General features: G+C 41.2%; 2 protein-coding genes across 2 annotated transcripts in view; one reads left to right on the forward strand and one right to left on the reverse strand.

Annotated features, from left to right (window-relative positions):
• The window catches only part of LOC125763384 (nuclear hormone receptor FTZ-F1 beta), a 30934-nt gene extending 26417 nt beyond the window's left edge, over nucleotides 1–4517 (reverse strand). Inside the window, exons 1-2 of the mRNA XM_049426519.1 lie at nucleotides 4415–4517; nucleotides 2085–2291 (exon numbers count right to left, since the gene is read on the reverse strand). The gene's annotated coding sequence lies outside the window, so the exon portion shown is untranslated. The remainder of the gene's footprint in view (nucleotides 1–2084; nucleotides 2292–4414) is intronic.
• A 705-nt stretch (nucleotides 4518–5222) lies between these two features.
• The window catches only part of LOC125763352 (klarsicht protein), a 161759-nt gene continuing 151019 nt past the window's right edge, over nucleotides 5223–15962 (forward strand). The window contains exon 1 of the mRNA XM_049426408.1: nucleotides 5223–5842. The gene's annotated coding sequence lies outside the window, so the exon portion shown is untranslated. The remainder of the gene's footprint in view (nucleotides 5843–15962) is intronic.

The raw sequence follows: 15962 nt of genomic DNA on the forward strand, positions 1-15962 counted from the left end.
TGGGCAGCGCTAAAGCAGCGATTAGACGACGGCACATAACACCGAAATAGAAGCGATCGCGCTAACCGTTTGTAGACGGTTTGTGTTTTTCTTTTTTTTTTGTGTTTTTAGCAAACCGGTCCAAATGTACCATTAGCCGTTTTTTTTTTCGCTGTCTTTGAAGATGATAATTTTGTTATAATAATATAGGTATGTGTCTGTGTATGCTTGTCTGATACGAATATAGCAAGCGCGTAGGATCCTCAATTCATCAGGTGGTTTAAGAGGGGTTTTGTTTTCGGTTTTTGTTTCTACCCCTAAAACACGCCACCGGGAGGACATCTTTATTTGGTTGCCGGAAACGATCACCCTCGCTGTTGCCACTTTTACCACTGGCTCTTGGTCTGTTGGTCTTGTTCGTGTGTGCGCGTGTGTGTGTGTGTGAGTTTATTTCCCTTTTTTTTCTTCTCAAAACCCGAGAAACGATCCGTTCCGTTTCTTTCCTGTCACATTCCGGCGGGGGTGCGTGTATACAACCCAGACAGGTTCGATCACGTTGCAAAGTGTGTATGTGTGCGCATTTTGTTGCTGGGGGTGTTGTTTTGCCGCACACGATCTCCGCATTTGAATGCGGCAGACGGTAAAAAAGTACAACGCAACCACATACCCACACATGCACACACACACATATACACGCAACCTCATCAAGGACACCGATCCCATTTGCCAAGGTCAAACTGAGACTGGTGGTAGCAAAATAAACAACACCGCAATGGGCGCATCAAGGCAAAAGGGGATGAATTTTATTCAATGGATTCACCGAGTGTTTGGTGTTGTTTTTTTCTTCGTCTCATTCTTGTCTTGTCAGGCGAGCTCTACTCTACTGCCCGGTTTCAGGGTGAAACAGGTCGATTTAAGAAAAAAAAACCATGATCCATGGTTTAACAAAGAAGAAGAACCACTTCATAATGGGGACTGGGGGAATTTTGCTCCGTAAAGACAAGGAACGCGCCAGGGACAGGAAATGGTTGTCCTCTTGCAAGATAGACCACTCTACCAGCGTGGGAAGACGTCCGATATGCACAATATGCAATTTTTATGCAGATCACCATTTCGGTTGTTGGGCCTTTCAATACCGATAGTTCCATTCCAGCTGAGCCGGTTGGAATGAGCTGGTGAATTGTTATAAAAACCGGGTTGGAATTTGCATACGCAAACCGTGTGCTTCACAAGCTTTACGTACGGCGAATAATACCCTTGAGGGTGACCTTGAAATTTGTTAAATAAATACAAGATAACCCGAAACAACTTAACGGCCGGAGGTCGGGACGTAACGTCCTCCGCGTTACTGAGGAAGATGACTAAGTTGTGGATACGGTAATACGATATGGTTTCGGCTTTCGAGAAACAAACGGCCGTGAAAATGGAATTTAGATTTTAAATCAAGCACAGGAAAACAATCAATAAGTGTTATAAATTAGTGGGTTTTTTTTGGTTCATTCTATTTAAAGATTAATTACATTTAAAACTCGAAGAAAATAGGCTTGGACTTCACAGACTCGGAGGCTCATTAGAACGATATTTGGCAACTTGCAAAGGTGATGTTTTGGAAAGTAAGAAAGTATAAGGAATTGTATTGAAACTTCCCGTCCAGGATCGAATCTCGACATGAGTACAGACATTTTGCCTGAAAATGCTAGTAATGCCACAGATAACCTACACAAGTAGGGACGGCCCGGTGGTGCATGTGATAAACGGCGCCGGTCCACACGGCAGGACCGGGTTCAAATCCCATTCGGACCGTCCCCCCCGTAGCAAGGACTGACTATCCGGCTACGCGGTAAAAATAAGTCTAGTAAGCCTGAAATGGCCGGCTTGACCTGTAAGGACGTTAAGCCAAGAAGAAGAAGAAACCAACAGAAGTAAGGCAATACATCGAAGTTAAACAATTCCAAAAACGGCAAATCATTTTACTATTTATTAATGATCCTATCCGTGTGTAAAATCTATATTTTGAATTATAATTTGTGAGATGTCTTATATGCTTAAAAAAAAGTAATACTATACATATTTAAATTAATAAATTTTATAAAGTTTAAACTCACCTTTCATAAACAAATACGCGACCGGCGGCAACGACATCGCTCTTGTTGCCACGAACGATTTAATCCTTTGCCACCCACCAACACCACTAATCCTTGCTTGCACTGTGTCGTCGTCTAGTCGCGATTCTAATCTAGTATTCATGTGTTGTGTATAGGTGAACGTTGTGTTTGTATATGCGCGCCCTAAACTGCGATTACACCTACGAGCTGGCAGGGAAATGGAAGTGAGTGAGGAAAATTTAAGTAAAACACAAAGCAGTGCAAAGTAATGTAAAAATTTTGTTTAAAAAATCATCACAATTCCATCACTTGCAATCAAACACGAATGCGTCCTGCACAATGATACACCAAAAAAACAAAAAAAAAAACAAACAGGCTCCATCATTAAGCCACACTTCGCAACCAACTGGAGAGAAGCGGAGAAAAATGAACTTGCACATACACACACACACGCGCATCACAATCCACCCATTTTTTCCACGTTTGGCTTTTCCGTTTTGGGGTGCTTCTTCGTCTCTTCATTCAATAGCAGCAGCAGCAGGCGCAGAGTTTATTGACATTAAAAAAGCACACTACCACACTGCAACTGCTCGGTGTGCCCATCCGCACACACATGTATACACGCACTTGTGCGGTGTGTCATCTTCATGGTATGTGTGAAGCTGTCTCGGACAGGTATAACAAAAACTCACCCCCCCCGGCAACCCCTATTCCGGTTTTGTTCATCTAACATCCGCACAGGTAGATGATGAAGTTCTTCCTTTTCTACTCACACACTATCCTTCTTCTTTTTTTTCATCTTCTGATTTGACTTCTCTGTCTCATTTTTATTTATTTCTGCTGCTGCTGCTTCTCTTACACCCTTTTCGTGGAAAGCGTTGGCCGTCGCCGTCGTTGGTCGCGCACAAGAACCCGTTGGACACAAAAGAGCCACCCACCCGCCCGCCATTTTCAAACCACCCTCTTTGCGTTTCCGTTAGTTAGTGGTGCACACATACCACCGTGCGGAACCGTGTACGAACACCGTTCACTACCCACGAACACACCACTGTGTTGGGGGTTCTTTTGCGAAATGGAGCTTTGCTGTTTTCTTTCTTCGGTGGCTTCTTTATGTGCTTTTTTTGTTAACTCATTTTCGGGATCCACTTTCTTTCCGTTGTGTGATGCTTTCCTGCAAGGGTTGGTAAAGTTTAAAGCAGCCTACTATGGGCGGTGATGCGGCTGCAGGGTTCTTTCAATTGATTCTTCACGCATTTATAGCGAAAATGGAAACAAAGGAATTAAAAAACTAAAGGACATTCTGATGCAATTTTTGTTGCATTTCGAACACTTGCAAAATTATGCCGTACTTTTAGCATAATTTGCTTTTGTTGTGTAAACAGTCACAAACACATACACAGCGTTATTATCCTGTGTCATCATTTGCGTATGATCCGGTCGACTGCTTTCTTTTCAAGTGCAAAACCGCGACAAGATTTCTATTTTTTTGTTTGTTGTTTCGTTTGCCTTTTTGTCGTCTCGTGTCTGCGCAAACACACGCAAAACGGAATACAACCACACACACCAGCTCCACACACACAGCACATAGGTATATACACAGAGAATCGGAATGATGGTCTGAACTTGAACTTTCGCAAAGCGCACCCGACAAAACGGGAAGAATGGAAACGTTTGCTTGATCTTCTTATTCTATTTTTATGTTCCGAGCATATCATAGGGTGTGATAAACTCGTGAAATTGTTGCGTTTTTTTTTCGGACACTAACACTCGGTTTGTTTAATGCTTTTCAACCATAAAAGCAGGCCCTTTTGCTCGCTTATTTAGTGTTTCCATTCGCACGCATGACACTAAATGTACGCAAGAGACACTTGTTAGCGCTTTCTTCATACCTTTCACTGCTCTATTTTACACACATGGTATGTTTTTTTTCTTCTCATTTTAAATCCCCAAATATGCTTCGAGCGTGGCTTTACATTTCCACCACTGTCCACAATGACGATTATGTGGTGGAGCACTTTTGAGGATTAATGTTGGAACCACTCTTTAATCGTGAAATCATTCCCTCGCCGGGGAAAAACTGAAATTGGTTCTGTTTTACTTTTTGGTAGTCCATATACTAGACACATATTACACTTTTTCCACATCTGTAGGCTGTAAAATTACTAAACAACAACCACCTCATTCCACTCCACAAACAAAGAGCACTTTACGCACTCGGTACATATATTTTATTTTCACACTAGACGAGCGTTTTTTGTAACACCCCTTTAAATACTTCTCAAAAAAGAATGAAATAATTTTCACCAATTTTCACGCAATAATGCACGCACTCGAAAAGTGTTTTTGTGGCGCGTTCTCATCAGCAACCGAAGAGCACGCACCAAACCGTCTCGTTCGACGCGCAAAATAAAATTAAACACGGTTGTGTGTGGTGCAGGCGTTCGATCGCGCATTCCGACGGCTTGCTTCGGCATCGGAACCCGAAGATGCTTCTGCGTATCTCCCTAGCGTTTTATATAATTATTAAACTTTTTTGGATAACTTTTAACAAAGCAATATATTTGTTGTAATAGAAGCAGTAAAATTCATGAAAAAGTAAAATATAATTTATTAATTAAAATCCTAAGTAAATTAAAATTAATTTGGTATCACGTTTTTGAATGTTCAGATTTTTATTTATTAATGAATAGATTATTATTTTGTTGTTTTATTGCTTAAAGGCAACCGTAAACTAGAGGTACAACTTTTCCCTAAAGATTTATCGAGCAACAAACTAATATATAAAGAGCTAATCATTTAAATCGTCAAAAATAAAATAGAAAAAATAGAAAATTGACAATATAGAGCAAGTATAATCAAAAGAATCTTAACAAAGCTAAGTTTTAGTTTAAAAATGTAAAAGGAAGCGTAAGCTGTAGTTAATAAAAACCAATTAAATTATCCAATAAATGTTTTACATGCAATTTCTTTAAATTTCTGCCTAGCATATAGTATCAAAGTTGAGAGACAGATGGCGCATTGATCGCCTCGTTGGGTGCCGAGCGGAATTTGTTCGTTGGGTAGCAAAAATAGGGGTGACAGCAGCTTTCGTTCAAAAAAAGGGCTTTGACGTTTAACCTTTCGTTGAATTTCACGTGGTATATACATTTTGACATATCCATTTTGACGTATTGTGTTTCAAAACGTTGTCGCGGTCGGATGTGTGTGTCGCGTTTTCCGCCTCCCCGGAACAGAATAACAATAAAAAAAAACCATAAGAAAAACTTACAAAGAATTATGGACGCGCAGTGAATAGTGCGTGCGAAGGGAAGAAGTGCGTGCGTAAAGAAGTGCCCAACTGGTACAGTGCTAAGAGTGAAGCAGTGTGAAGCACGGTGCGGAAAGATTATTCACATTCTGATTGATTTGGAAGTGGAAGTGAAGTTCTATGCATTGTAGCGTTTGTGCCGTGTAAAAAGTTTTTTATGATGTGTGCATAAATAGATAAGAAATAAGCATAATTTTTGCAATCTACAATCGTCCCACATTTTTTTGTCTTGTGGTTCTTTTGGAAGCAATTTGGTGTGGTGGTTTGTTTAATTAATTTGATTGCGTGTGTGCAAGTGTGTGTGTGTGCGGGCGAGTATATGTACAAAAAAGAAGAAGCAATAGTTAATGCAACAAAAGCAGACACAGGATTCGATCAAAAGACGCCGGAAGCTGCAAGCGAGAAGCAACAGAAGCATAACAACGCAACACAACAGCAGCTGCAAATGAATGTAAATATGCACCATCCAATATGCACGGCGCCATCGAATTTAGTTTTTTTCCATTTTCTCCTCCATATATGATTTGGGTATAATCCTATTCGCGATGATGACGCCGGATGAGAGGAGGGATCATAACCTTGCGGTTGATTCTTGTCCGCTGTCCGTGCTGTGCGGCTTGAATGTGTGCGTGAAGTCACGCGCAGGAACGCACAAAAAGCGGCATGGCGATTGTGTGTGAGAATGGGTGTGAGAAGCAAACGGTGCAAGAATATTATTTAAGCCAACGCATCAACAAAAGGGTGAGGTGGAAAAAAAGGCATCTTTCCTTTCCTTTCGGTTGGATGATGTCGGGTGGCTATGTGGTTTTCTTCCGATGCACCTGACTCATGATGATGGTCCTCCCCAAAAACCACATCCGGTCGTAAATCGAAAGATGGCAGACTCCTGGCATGACGGCTTGTTGCAATCCGTGTCGTTCGTCGTGTCGCAGACTTTGGACACGCACTGGCCCAGGCACACCTTCTCCCCACATTTGCCAGACAAATTGCATAATGCTCTTCTGATGTTTGTTATTGGCACTCGTTTTGCCCGCCTTGCTCCTCCGTGCTCCAAGTGTGTACGAGTGTGTGTAATGTACGTCTCCAATGGCGCTATTTTCCACCGTCTGCTTTGATACTTGCTTCTTTCGGGGTTATGCTTGGTGCGTGTTTTATGCTTGGGGCACTGCAAGTCGCGATATTTAGCAACCGACATCAAAGTATGCGTATTTTCTAGGTCTCTTCTACCAACACATGGAAAAAGGTGGAGAGACGCCTGTGCAGTATAATTTCCATGCAGCTTTGGTTATTTTGATCTTTGGCTAGCAGATTGATTGGTTTGTTAACTTGCATCTGTCAAGCTTGTGTATTTGCCCCACTGCTCCGCACCGAATCGGGCAATGCTGGTAAGAACCTGCTTGACCACCGTATAAAGCCAAAACCAGAATCGAGAACTACTTCATCCGGTGTGTGCATTTTGTTTGCGTGTGTGTGTGTTTGTCTGTGCGCTATGCGGAAAATGGTTAGACTTGCACAATTGCATCCCTTAAAAGGTGCCCCGAAGGTTGGCGTACTTGTTCTAGGGTGGTGGTTGTAAAACAACCTCCCGCCCCGCTGAGGAGAGACAATTCAATACAAAAAAGCAACAAAAAAAAAACACAGACAGCCGGAGATGGTTGACATTTCTCCTGCGATGCCGTGACGTAATTTTCCTTCCCTTTTTGCTTAAGCGACCTACAAAGCTGCATCATTGAATAATGCAAACAAACAACTAAGTGCATAAAACTTCTATCTATTGTTTCGTTTATTATTCTTCTTTCTTCAGCCGTAAAAAAATGGAGAAAAAACGAAACGAGCACCATCTTTCCCGGGTGAAATAAATTGGAAAATTGTTTCATGCAAATGTTGTCAATTTTCTTGGAACAATTATTTCCTCCCCAGGCGGATTTGCTAAAAACTTACCCGTTTGCTAAAAATATTACTTTCCCTTCGGCAATTTGCATGTTTAAAATCGGATGACGTCGATCAATGATCGGGCCGATCATCATGGTCGGCCGGCAATATGACGCTGGCACACAAATTAAACGTTATTTTCTCATCGGAACAAATTAAAGATGTCGCATTTTTTTCCCATTACAGTTTGCTTTTTTTGTGCGAGAGGTACTTCACACAAAAAACTGATGAATGTCTCGCGATTAGCGCTTTTTTATTTTGGCACACGGAAGTTAAACTTTTTTATTGTGATATTCGGTAAAACGTTGCTGCAATTATCAACATTTTGCTGTTTAAGAAATTAAACAAAGTGGAAATTGTTTCGAAACTACCATTGGATAGAGTTAAAAATGGCGGCTTTATCGTCTTGCGAATGCGTGTGTATGTTTTTTCTTTCTTATCTGTTGGATGTGTTATTTTTGATAAGCTTGGTTGATGTATGACGTGGAAACACACCCTGAGGTTTTTTTTTGTTCTGTTGAATTTAATTTAAAAATCCATTGGATCTTGCCCAACCATGTGCTATAAAATCCGAATTAAATATCCCACGAATGCCTAGAAATGTCAAAAAAACATTCTCAAAATGGTTCCTTTAAAATGGCGGGAATTTGAACAAAAGCATCAGAAAGAAAAGAGCCTCATCTGGATGCAAATCGCAATAGCCCAACGTTTAAAACCAGTTTTTCAAAAGCTCAACACCCAACATCACCTTTTAGCAGGCGACATTCGTTTGTCCTTCGTCTTGGTGGTAAGGCAACATCTTAAGAACGTGCTGAACGCGGAATATTAAACGTGGTACGTGTACGAGAGCTTCAAGCATGAATTCTTGAATGTCCGCGCATACACTTTTTTGCGCATCCTCAAGCGTTACACTGCGCCTTATCGGTTCTTGTTGAACAGCTTGTAGCAGCAACATGTCTTGAAACGAAGTATTATTATTGACCTTATCGACCACACATGGTTGTATGTTTAAAATGGAGGAAAAAACTGAAACGGAAATGAACGAATCAAACTTCAATCGCAAACCAACGGCGAGACGGAGTCTTCTCGACAAGATCAACTTGACTTGTTGGAAGTGTGTGTGGGGTTTTTTATACATTAGAAGACTACACGACCGTCCGAGAGGCACGTCGGATCGGAATCGTGCATTGGAATGTTTTTTGCTACGCATTATGTACTCCAGGGGCCATCCTACCACGGCTAGCGACCCAACGGTTTTCCAATGTTTTGAAGTTTTGTTTCTTATGTAGACGTCATCCGTCTTCAACCGTGACCGATACGCACGTGGAACGCAGCTTTCAGAACTAACCTTACATTATTGTCCGTCCGCTTCCTCGACAAGATACAAGGAAAGGTTTTGACGGGTAAAATGGTGGCTTCTGTCTATTCAACCCTAACCTTCAATGTGCAGATTCCAAGACCTAATACAAACCTCCGCTGTGATGCTTACTTTATCATCTGCACCACGCATTTTCGGGTTGAATTTCGCCATTGAATTACACTCGGACCATACCATTTGGGCAGATATACAACATTACTGGGGTGCTTTCTTTTCCCGTCCCAATGTCGGAAGATCTCGCTCGGAGTTCATCGTCTGGGGCACACTGTGATAGCCTCAAATTTGGCAAAACCCTCCGCATCGTTAACGACCGAGAAAAAGTTACCCTTTTTTCGCAAAGACTCCCTCCCCAAAAGACCCCGGGCTTTTGGGGAGTCTTGACTTGTAGCTTTGTCCATGACCCAAAGATTGGTTGCCTTCGGTTTTGACTACAACTGCAATAGATGGGTTGTTTCTTTTTTTCCTCTCTTTTCCGTTCCGTGGAATGTATCGAAATTTCCCTTCCACACCCACTCCCACCCACTGCTGGTACACTCATAGATACGTGCGTACTCTTCTACATGCATTTCTCTTTATTATTAAGTTAAGATTAAGAAACCGACTTCACCATTCGATGGCGAGGCACATTAGGCGCTACTACACACGGGAGAGGGAAACTTTCAGGTGCCTTGCGGTATGGTGCGTCTCCGTCTTCTGTCTTCTGTCTTCTGGGCAACGCCGACTGAGATGCCTAGCCAATTATGAGACGGTGGTTTCCGATATGGAGGAACTGCTTTTTCGGCGTCGGAAATTGGCCGACTAAAGCTGCAAATTGAATTATGATAGCTTGGTAATATGATGGCAAGATAGAAGGGTTTTTTTTCCATGTCGTCGGCAAGGCTCAATTCCGATACCACATCGCCATCGATCCATCCATCGTATGAAGGACGTTTCGTTGAAGCACTTTCTCCCGGCGAATCATGCATTTTGACAGAAACCAGAAGCGCCTAACCAAAATAAATACTCTTACGCAGCTTTCCAGTATAGGCGAGAGACGGTCTAGTGACCTTTAAAATATTTCATTACTCCGTTGATCGAGCTATAGACGGGGAGCAAAAGAGGGAATGTATCAAGGGGAAGGAACTGGAACTGAATTTCCCTTCATTCGCAAAAATAATAGCAATTAATGTGCATGTAAAAACATTTAACTTCCCAACATTTAGCGATTGAAGTCTTACGCGCCAGTACACACATTTCCACGTTGGTGGCAGTTTTGGGTTTAATTTTTTTTTCACTTATGGAACCATTTTTACGAAACAAAATGGAACAAGTGTGCAATAAATGTGTTTGGCATAATTGGCAACAGTGCGGGTGAGATTTTATTTTGGCAATTTTTAAGGATGAAATGTAACAAACATTTTATGGTGAATGTCGTGCTTATGCTTTATGAAGCTAGCTCCAGTGCGCCATTTGGCCTGGTTTGCTGTACACGATGGAGGGAAAGTGGAAAAGAAAAGTACATTTCCCCCAAAAATGGGTTTTGTGTTTTGTATTTTCTCACGTCTATTAGCTTGAATCAGCTGGCGAGAAACGTCTTCCCACGAGGAAATAAAGCATCAAGGAGAAGATTTTATGAATGAATTAGTATTGGTGTGTTTTTTGGGGTTTTTGTTATGACACTTTCAAAGGACGAGATTGAATCCTTGACATTAGACATTTGATGGTATGTGTGTTTTGGAGGAAAGGCTTTTTACCGGCCGGTTGCTGGATTTTCATGGTTATCGAGCATGCGCCTTGACGGTCTTTGCAGTTATGCGGACGTGAAAACATCTGCACCGTCGGTTCTTGAAATCAGCTGGTTAGGATCTGAACTTCCTTCTCTGCCTATCAACAGTGGCAACCTGTTGTAAACAGAAGTGCGCAACGCATCGTTTCCACCCACTCGAGATGATGCATCTCAGACATACGAAGTTTGTTTATTTATTTCATCAGAACGGAATGTGTTTTTTTCCTCCAATTTCCATTTCTTTAATTTATGGGTGGTTAGTCGTTCTTGAAGCTAAATTTCCCAACATGTAGCGCTTCGTGTCAATGCAATGTTTATGCGACATCACCATCATTAGCACCCGGCGAAGAGCCGTCTTCTGTTTTGGGTCAGTTTTGAAATAAATGAATTATTTATTTATATGGTGAAGATGGTTGGTTTTCTTTTTAAATAACGATTCGAAAGAGGTCATACTTATAGTCGATGCAGCTTGCAGCTGATGTACAACTCATTATGGGCGTTTGGTTGTGTTGTTTGTGCTAGATTGAAACGGTTCGTTAGTGTTTCAGTTGTTTACATATGCACACACATATCGGATAATGAGCGGAAATCGATTTTTCAAGCCGATTTAACGCCGAAGGGTGTTTGGAAATGTGCTGCATGATTAAAGGTTTTTTTGCTAGCTGGAAATTGAAAAGTGTTAAAAATATAGAAGGAAATTAATTTCCCTGATAGGTGGTTTTGTTTTTAATTTATCGCCATCGTCGTGACGCAAACCGTTGGAACGTGTTATAAGCTTATTTTATAATAGACAAGCATTGATAAATATAAAAAATGATCCTATGAGTGTTACTCACTGCATGCGAGACAAATTGTACTGTTTTTAAAATATATCCATTTTAAAGAGGATGAGTCATTTCGTTTGTAAAAAAGAAAGTCCAAAACACAAGTTGCATTAAGTGTTGCAAAACACAACTAATTTGCATATTTTTGTGGCAGTTTGAGGGAAGAATTGTGACGATTGTGCCTCAATATTGCTCAACAACTGTAAGCTGTAATTGCGTAAATTAAAACTCGTTTAAATGGTGCGCAGTTATATAAGCGCTTTATTCAGTTGTTTTAAAAGATTGAGTACAATGGTCTTACATTATTTAATTATTATAATAGTAGGTACTTACACAGAGGAGTTCTTGGTTACAAGCTAAAAATTTCTTGGAGAATTCAAAACAATTGGAAAATCTAATAAATATCTCGTTGGAATTTGAAATATGTCTGCAAAACATTCCTTCAGAGTAACGCGCGGGTGCGAAAATATAATACCATAATTATTTACATCATCGCAGATGCTAATCAAATCAATATGACGTTCGATCGGTTGATCAATTTCGGCTTTTAATCCCGCATCTTCAAGAGACCCGACTAAGCGGACGCGGATATTGGTGGATCGCAGTGTCGTTTGGCTCGTCCCCTCGTCCAGACTCGTTTGCTGAAGCTGTTTTGCAAATTATAGCTCTTTTCCTGGGCTTCAATTAGCGCCAGCATTGTTGTGGTTGTATGGCATGACCGGGTGGGAATCTTCAAAGGAGCCTCTTCCTTTTTTTTTTAGTTTAGTCTCCAGTAAGAGGAAACTATAATTTAGCAACTTTTGCATGAAGGTCTTCGTTAGTGTTAGGATGCCGCTGGTACCTTCAAATTTGGCATGAAATTCCAGTGTGTAATTAGTGTGCTGGGTGAATGTTATGTTGGAAGGTTTTTGGCAGAGATTTGGTTTGTTTTTTTCCCCTCCATCTCCCTTAACTCATAATCGATGAGTCGCGACCTTTGCTCATCCTTTCCTGACTTTCGATTCGGGCCAACGACTGGCTTTAGTGTGGATTGGGTGGCGAATAATTGTACACCTTTAGAAGCCGGAACCGATACAGATGAGCCACTAAGGGGTAAGTTGTAAATTTTCGGATGCATAAAACGAGTGGCTTAACTGTGAAAACCGGGGCGGGCGGGAATCAAAAGGAAGCACGCGATCGTCGTCTCGACCGCGTGTTTGGTGGAAATCAATTTCACTACAAATTTCCGTTCGCGCTTTATGCCGCTATACAATCGACCCCCAGCAAGGGTTGTGTGCGGGCTTTGATTGAAAGCTCATCGGGAGGGTTGGGAGGAGGTTTTCCTAACGCCTTTTTCGCTCCGAATTGGAGCGAGAAAAAACTAATTTCCCTTGAACATAACAGATCGACCGAAGCAACGTTTAGGGCGGGAATATGTGTTACGGGGGAAGTCGATGTCGTCAGCCCCCGAAAGCCGATCTGCGGAAGCAATATTTTTTTCGTATGAAAAAAATATCACAAAAAAATTATTCAAATAAAAACCAAAAAATAACCCAAGCGAAACATTGGCTGGTGTGAGCCGCCTTCGTTCGAACAACCCGATCCGGATGATGTAGTCGAATGAGTTTTAACCCATCTGCAACCGATTACTTAATCTTTTTCGGTGGTGTTTTTTTAAGTGTTTTCTTGCCTGCGTTTCGAACTTTTAATTTCAAACACACTTTGGTGCGGTAAATGCTGTACGACAGCTGGGTGTAGACTGGTAGCGAGGGTTTTTTTTCTGCCTCCGTATTTGATAACGGCAATGTCACAGGGCGTTTTTTGATATGTGTTTGACATTCGGGAGGACGGAATGGGTGGTGCGTTTATGCTGACATCATCCCCATTTCAAGTCCACGACCCGATCGTGTCGAAGTGATTGATGAGCTCATGCGGAAAGATGGAAACGTAGAGCGAGCGAGAGAGAGAGAGAAATAAGAAGGAAAACATTCCTTCTTCGAAGAGGAACGACAGACGCCCGGTTTGGCAATCAAAGTGTGCACCTTAAACCACATTCGGATTGAAAATAGATCAGGGTCGAACTAGAAAAAACAACGGGTGTGTAATGTGAGCACAGCTTTGAGCTGTTTATTTGGCTGTCAAGCTAATGTTCGTCCTTTTAACTATGTCCACCCACCCCGGTTAGTGTCACAACGGATTTGTGGCAGGAATGTTAATAGCTCGTTTGAAGCTGGTTGAGGAAATCGTAACAGTCAATTAATGGGAAGAAAAATGAAGTCTGTTTCCTGCGGTGTGCGTGCAACGTTGTGCACGTTTTTTGGATTTTTTGTTATCACATTTTGTTAAATAAATTCAAAATCTTATCAACGCAAAAATGGGAACGAACACAACACTAACCACCATATGGTACGGTCGTATTGGCACACTGTACTGATAACCTTATGTACACGATCGGTGTTAAGCGAAAAAAACTACACATAAAGTCGAAAAATAAACATGCGAAAAAGCGGCGTCTTCCGTTTTGTGGTAAGCGTTTTTATTTGTGCTGTTTTCAATGCGTGCTTTTTACTGTGACGAGGGTGAATCAATTTAAACTCGTTGTTTGTAAATTCCAAAAATCGTTTCTAGAGGTTGAGTTTAGTTTTTTTTTTAAATAAATTTGACCGATTTACATTTACTTATACGATCACAAATTTATTAGCTTTAATGCCGGAAACATTCAAAGTGAATTATTAAATATTTAATTTTTTAAATGCCTTTTTAGTGTATTTTTCTGGTAGGTCATGGCTTTCATGTTTTGTTAGTTTACGCAAGATATATTTTTACCTCATATCCGAGTAACCCTGGTTTTGCGAAGTCGAGATTCGAACCGCGGCCCTCCGTGCACTAGACCGAACAACGAACAGCGAGGCCATGGAACCACCCTATCAATGTTGAGTTAATGATCACGTTTTGTTCTAAGCAAAACTCTTGGATGCATAGCCTATTCATTTTTTATTTCAATAATTCGTTACTTAATATGTTACAAAAAGCTCGTTTGACTTTGTTTTGCTCGTTTCAAGTGCTTCATTTGCTTTATATTCCATCAATTGACTAGGACATACGTCCCTTTAACCTTCCATAAAGATTACTACACACTTTTGAACCACTTTATTGCTCTTTCTTCTATCTAAACCGTGTCGGAAAGTGGACAACGATGTTCAGGATTAGCCCTGCGAAGGATTAAGGAATTAGTGTGCATTGTCAGGCATGGTCAGAAACTCTATAAACTTTCCGTTTTGAAGACTTTCACTCACCGGGTTCACGCCCGCTTTAGATCAATATTGATTGAGTTGCAGCGTGTCGTACGCGTGTGGATAATATTACACCATTGGGCATCCCTTTCTCATCATCAAACAAATTATTTATGCTTCCAGCTGGACTCATCTGGCTGGTAGGAAGTTGTCGCTCTATCAGAGGATTACGGGAATGGGAGAAACATAAGCAAAAACCTTTGAAAAGAAAAAACGCATGTTGATGATTTTATGGCCCTTTGACGCTTGATTCAAGCTTCTCCAGGCAACGCTTTCGTTGCATTATCGGTTCAGGAAGTATGCGATTGTAAATATTTATTTTTATACGATCACTCTCCCTTTCACACACGTGTATGTGTGTGTCTGTTTATGGACCAACGAACCAGCATGGTATGAAATTACACCCGAACGATTTTGATCTTGGGTGACGATCAGCAATAAAAATCGATTACAACGATTTAAATTCGCTTTCCTAACGAGGGAAATATGAAGGGATTGTTTTTTTTTCAGACCAGGGCATTTTTCACATGCATTTTGCTTAGTTTGCAACACATCTAACCCTGTGTTATCAGCACTTTGGGGCTACTACTCAACCCATTCATCTGATCGATCGATCAAACGGATTGCGCTCGTTACGCTACGAGGGAAGCTGATCGATCGTAATAGGGTGCATGTGTGTGAGTATGCATGTAGGCGTGTGTGTGAGCAACATGGGCGCGAAGTTTATAATTGTTTATCATCATCATCAGCAGCAGCAACAACAACGCCGGCCATCATCATCATGCAGTGACCGTAACGAGGTCATTACTGACAACAAGCCTTGCTGACCAAGTGGCCGGTTGGGTGCATTACGTCCAGCTAGTGTTTGTGCGTGCGGGTTGATATAAAAGTGACGTGACGTGACCCAACTGGGAAAGGCAAATGTAATGCGATAGGTGGATTTATTTATTTCATTCCTTTTTTTGTGCGGTGTGCTTTTTTCTGCTTTGTTTAATAGTTCACGTAGATTTGATTTCCTTTTTTTTCATCTTTGCAAAAAAAGTCAAATACATTTGTCTTTTTTTGTTGTTATTGAATTGACATTGCGACAGAGAGAAAGATATGCCCTGCTTGACAGATGTCATAAAGAAAGTAAATGACAGTTGATATGAGGAGTGTCATTGATGCTAAGCCACCCTTGTTATAATGCAATACCCTTTTTCTGCTGACTAGTGTACACATACACACACTTCTATCCGAATGCCTCCAACATGCTTTCCCTTGCATGAGCGCAATTTAATTATTTTCCTGTTTTTTTTGTTTTGTTTGTGATCGATAATTCGTGTCGATAATCAGATTAAACGATAATGCTCTGTCGCACCGTGTGGTCCACCGTATGTAGCAGGTTGCCTTGAGTTGCC

This window comes from Anopheles funestus, chromosome 2RL, assembly GCF_943734845.2.
Source record: "Anopheles funestus chromosome 2RL, idAnoFuneDA-416_04, whole genome shotgun sequence".
Lineage (NCBI taxonomy): Eukaryota > Metazoa > Arthropoda > Insecta > Diptera > Culicidae > Anopheles > Anopheles funestus.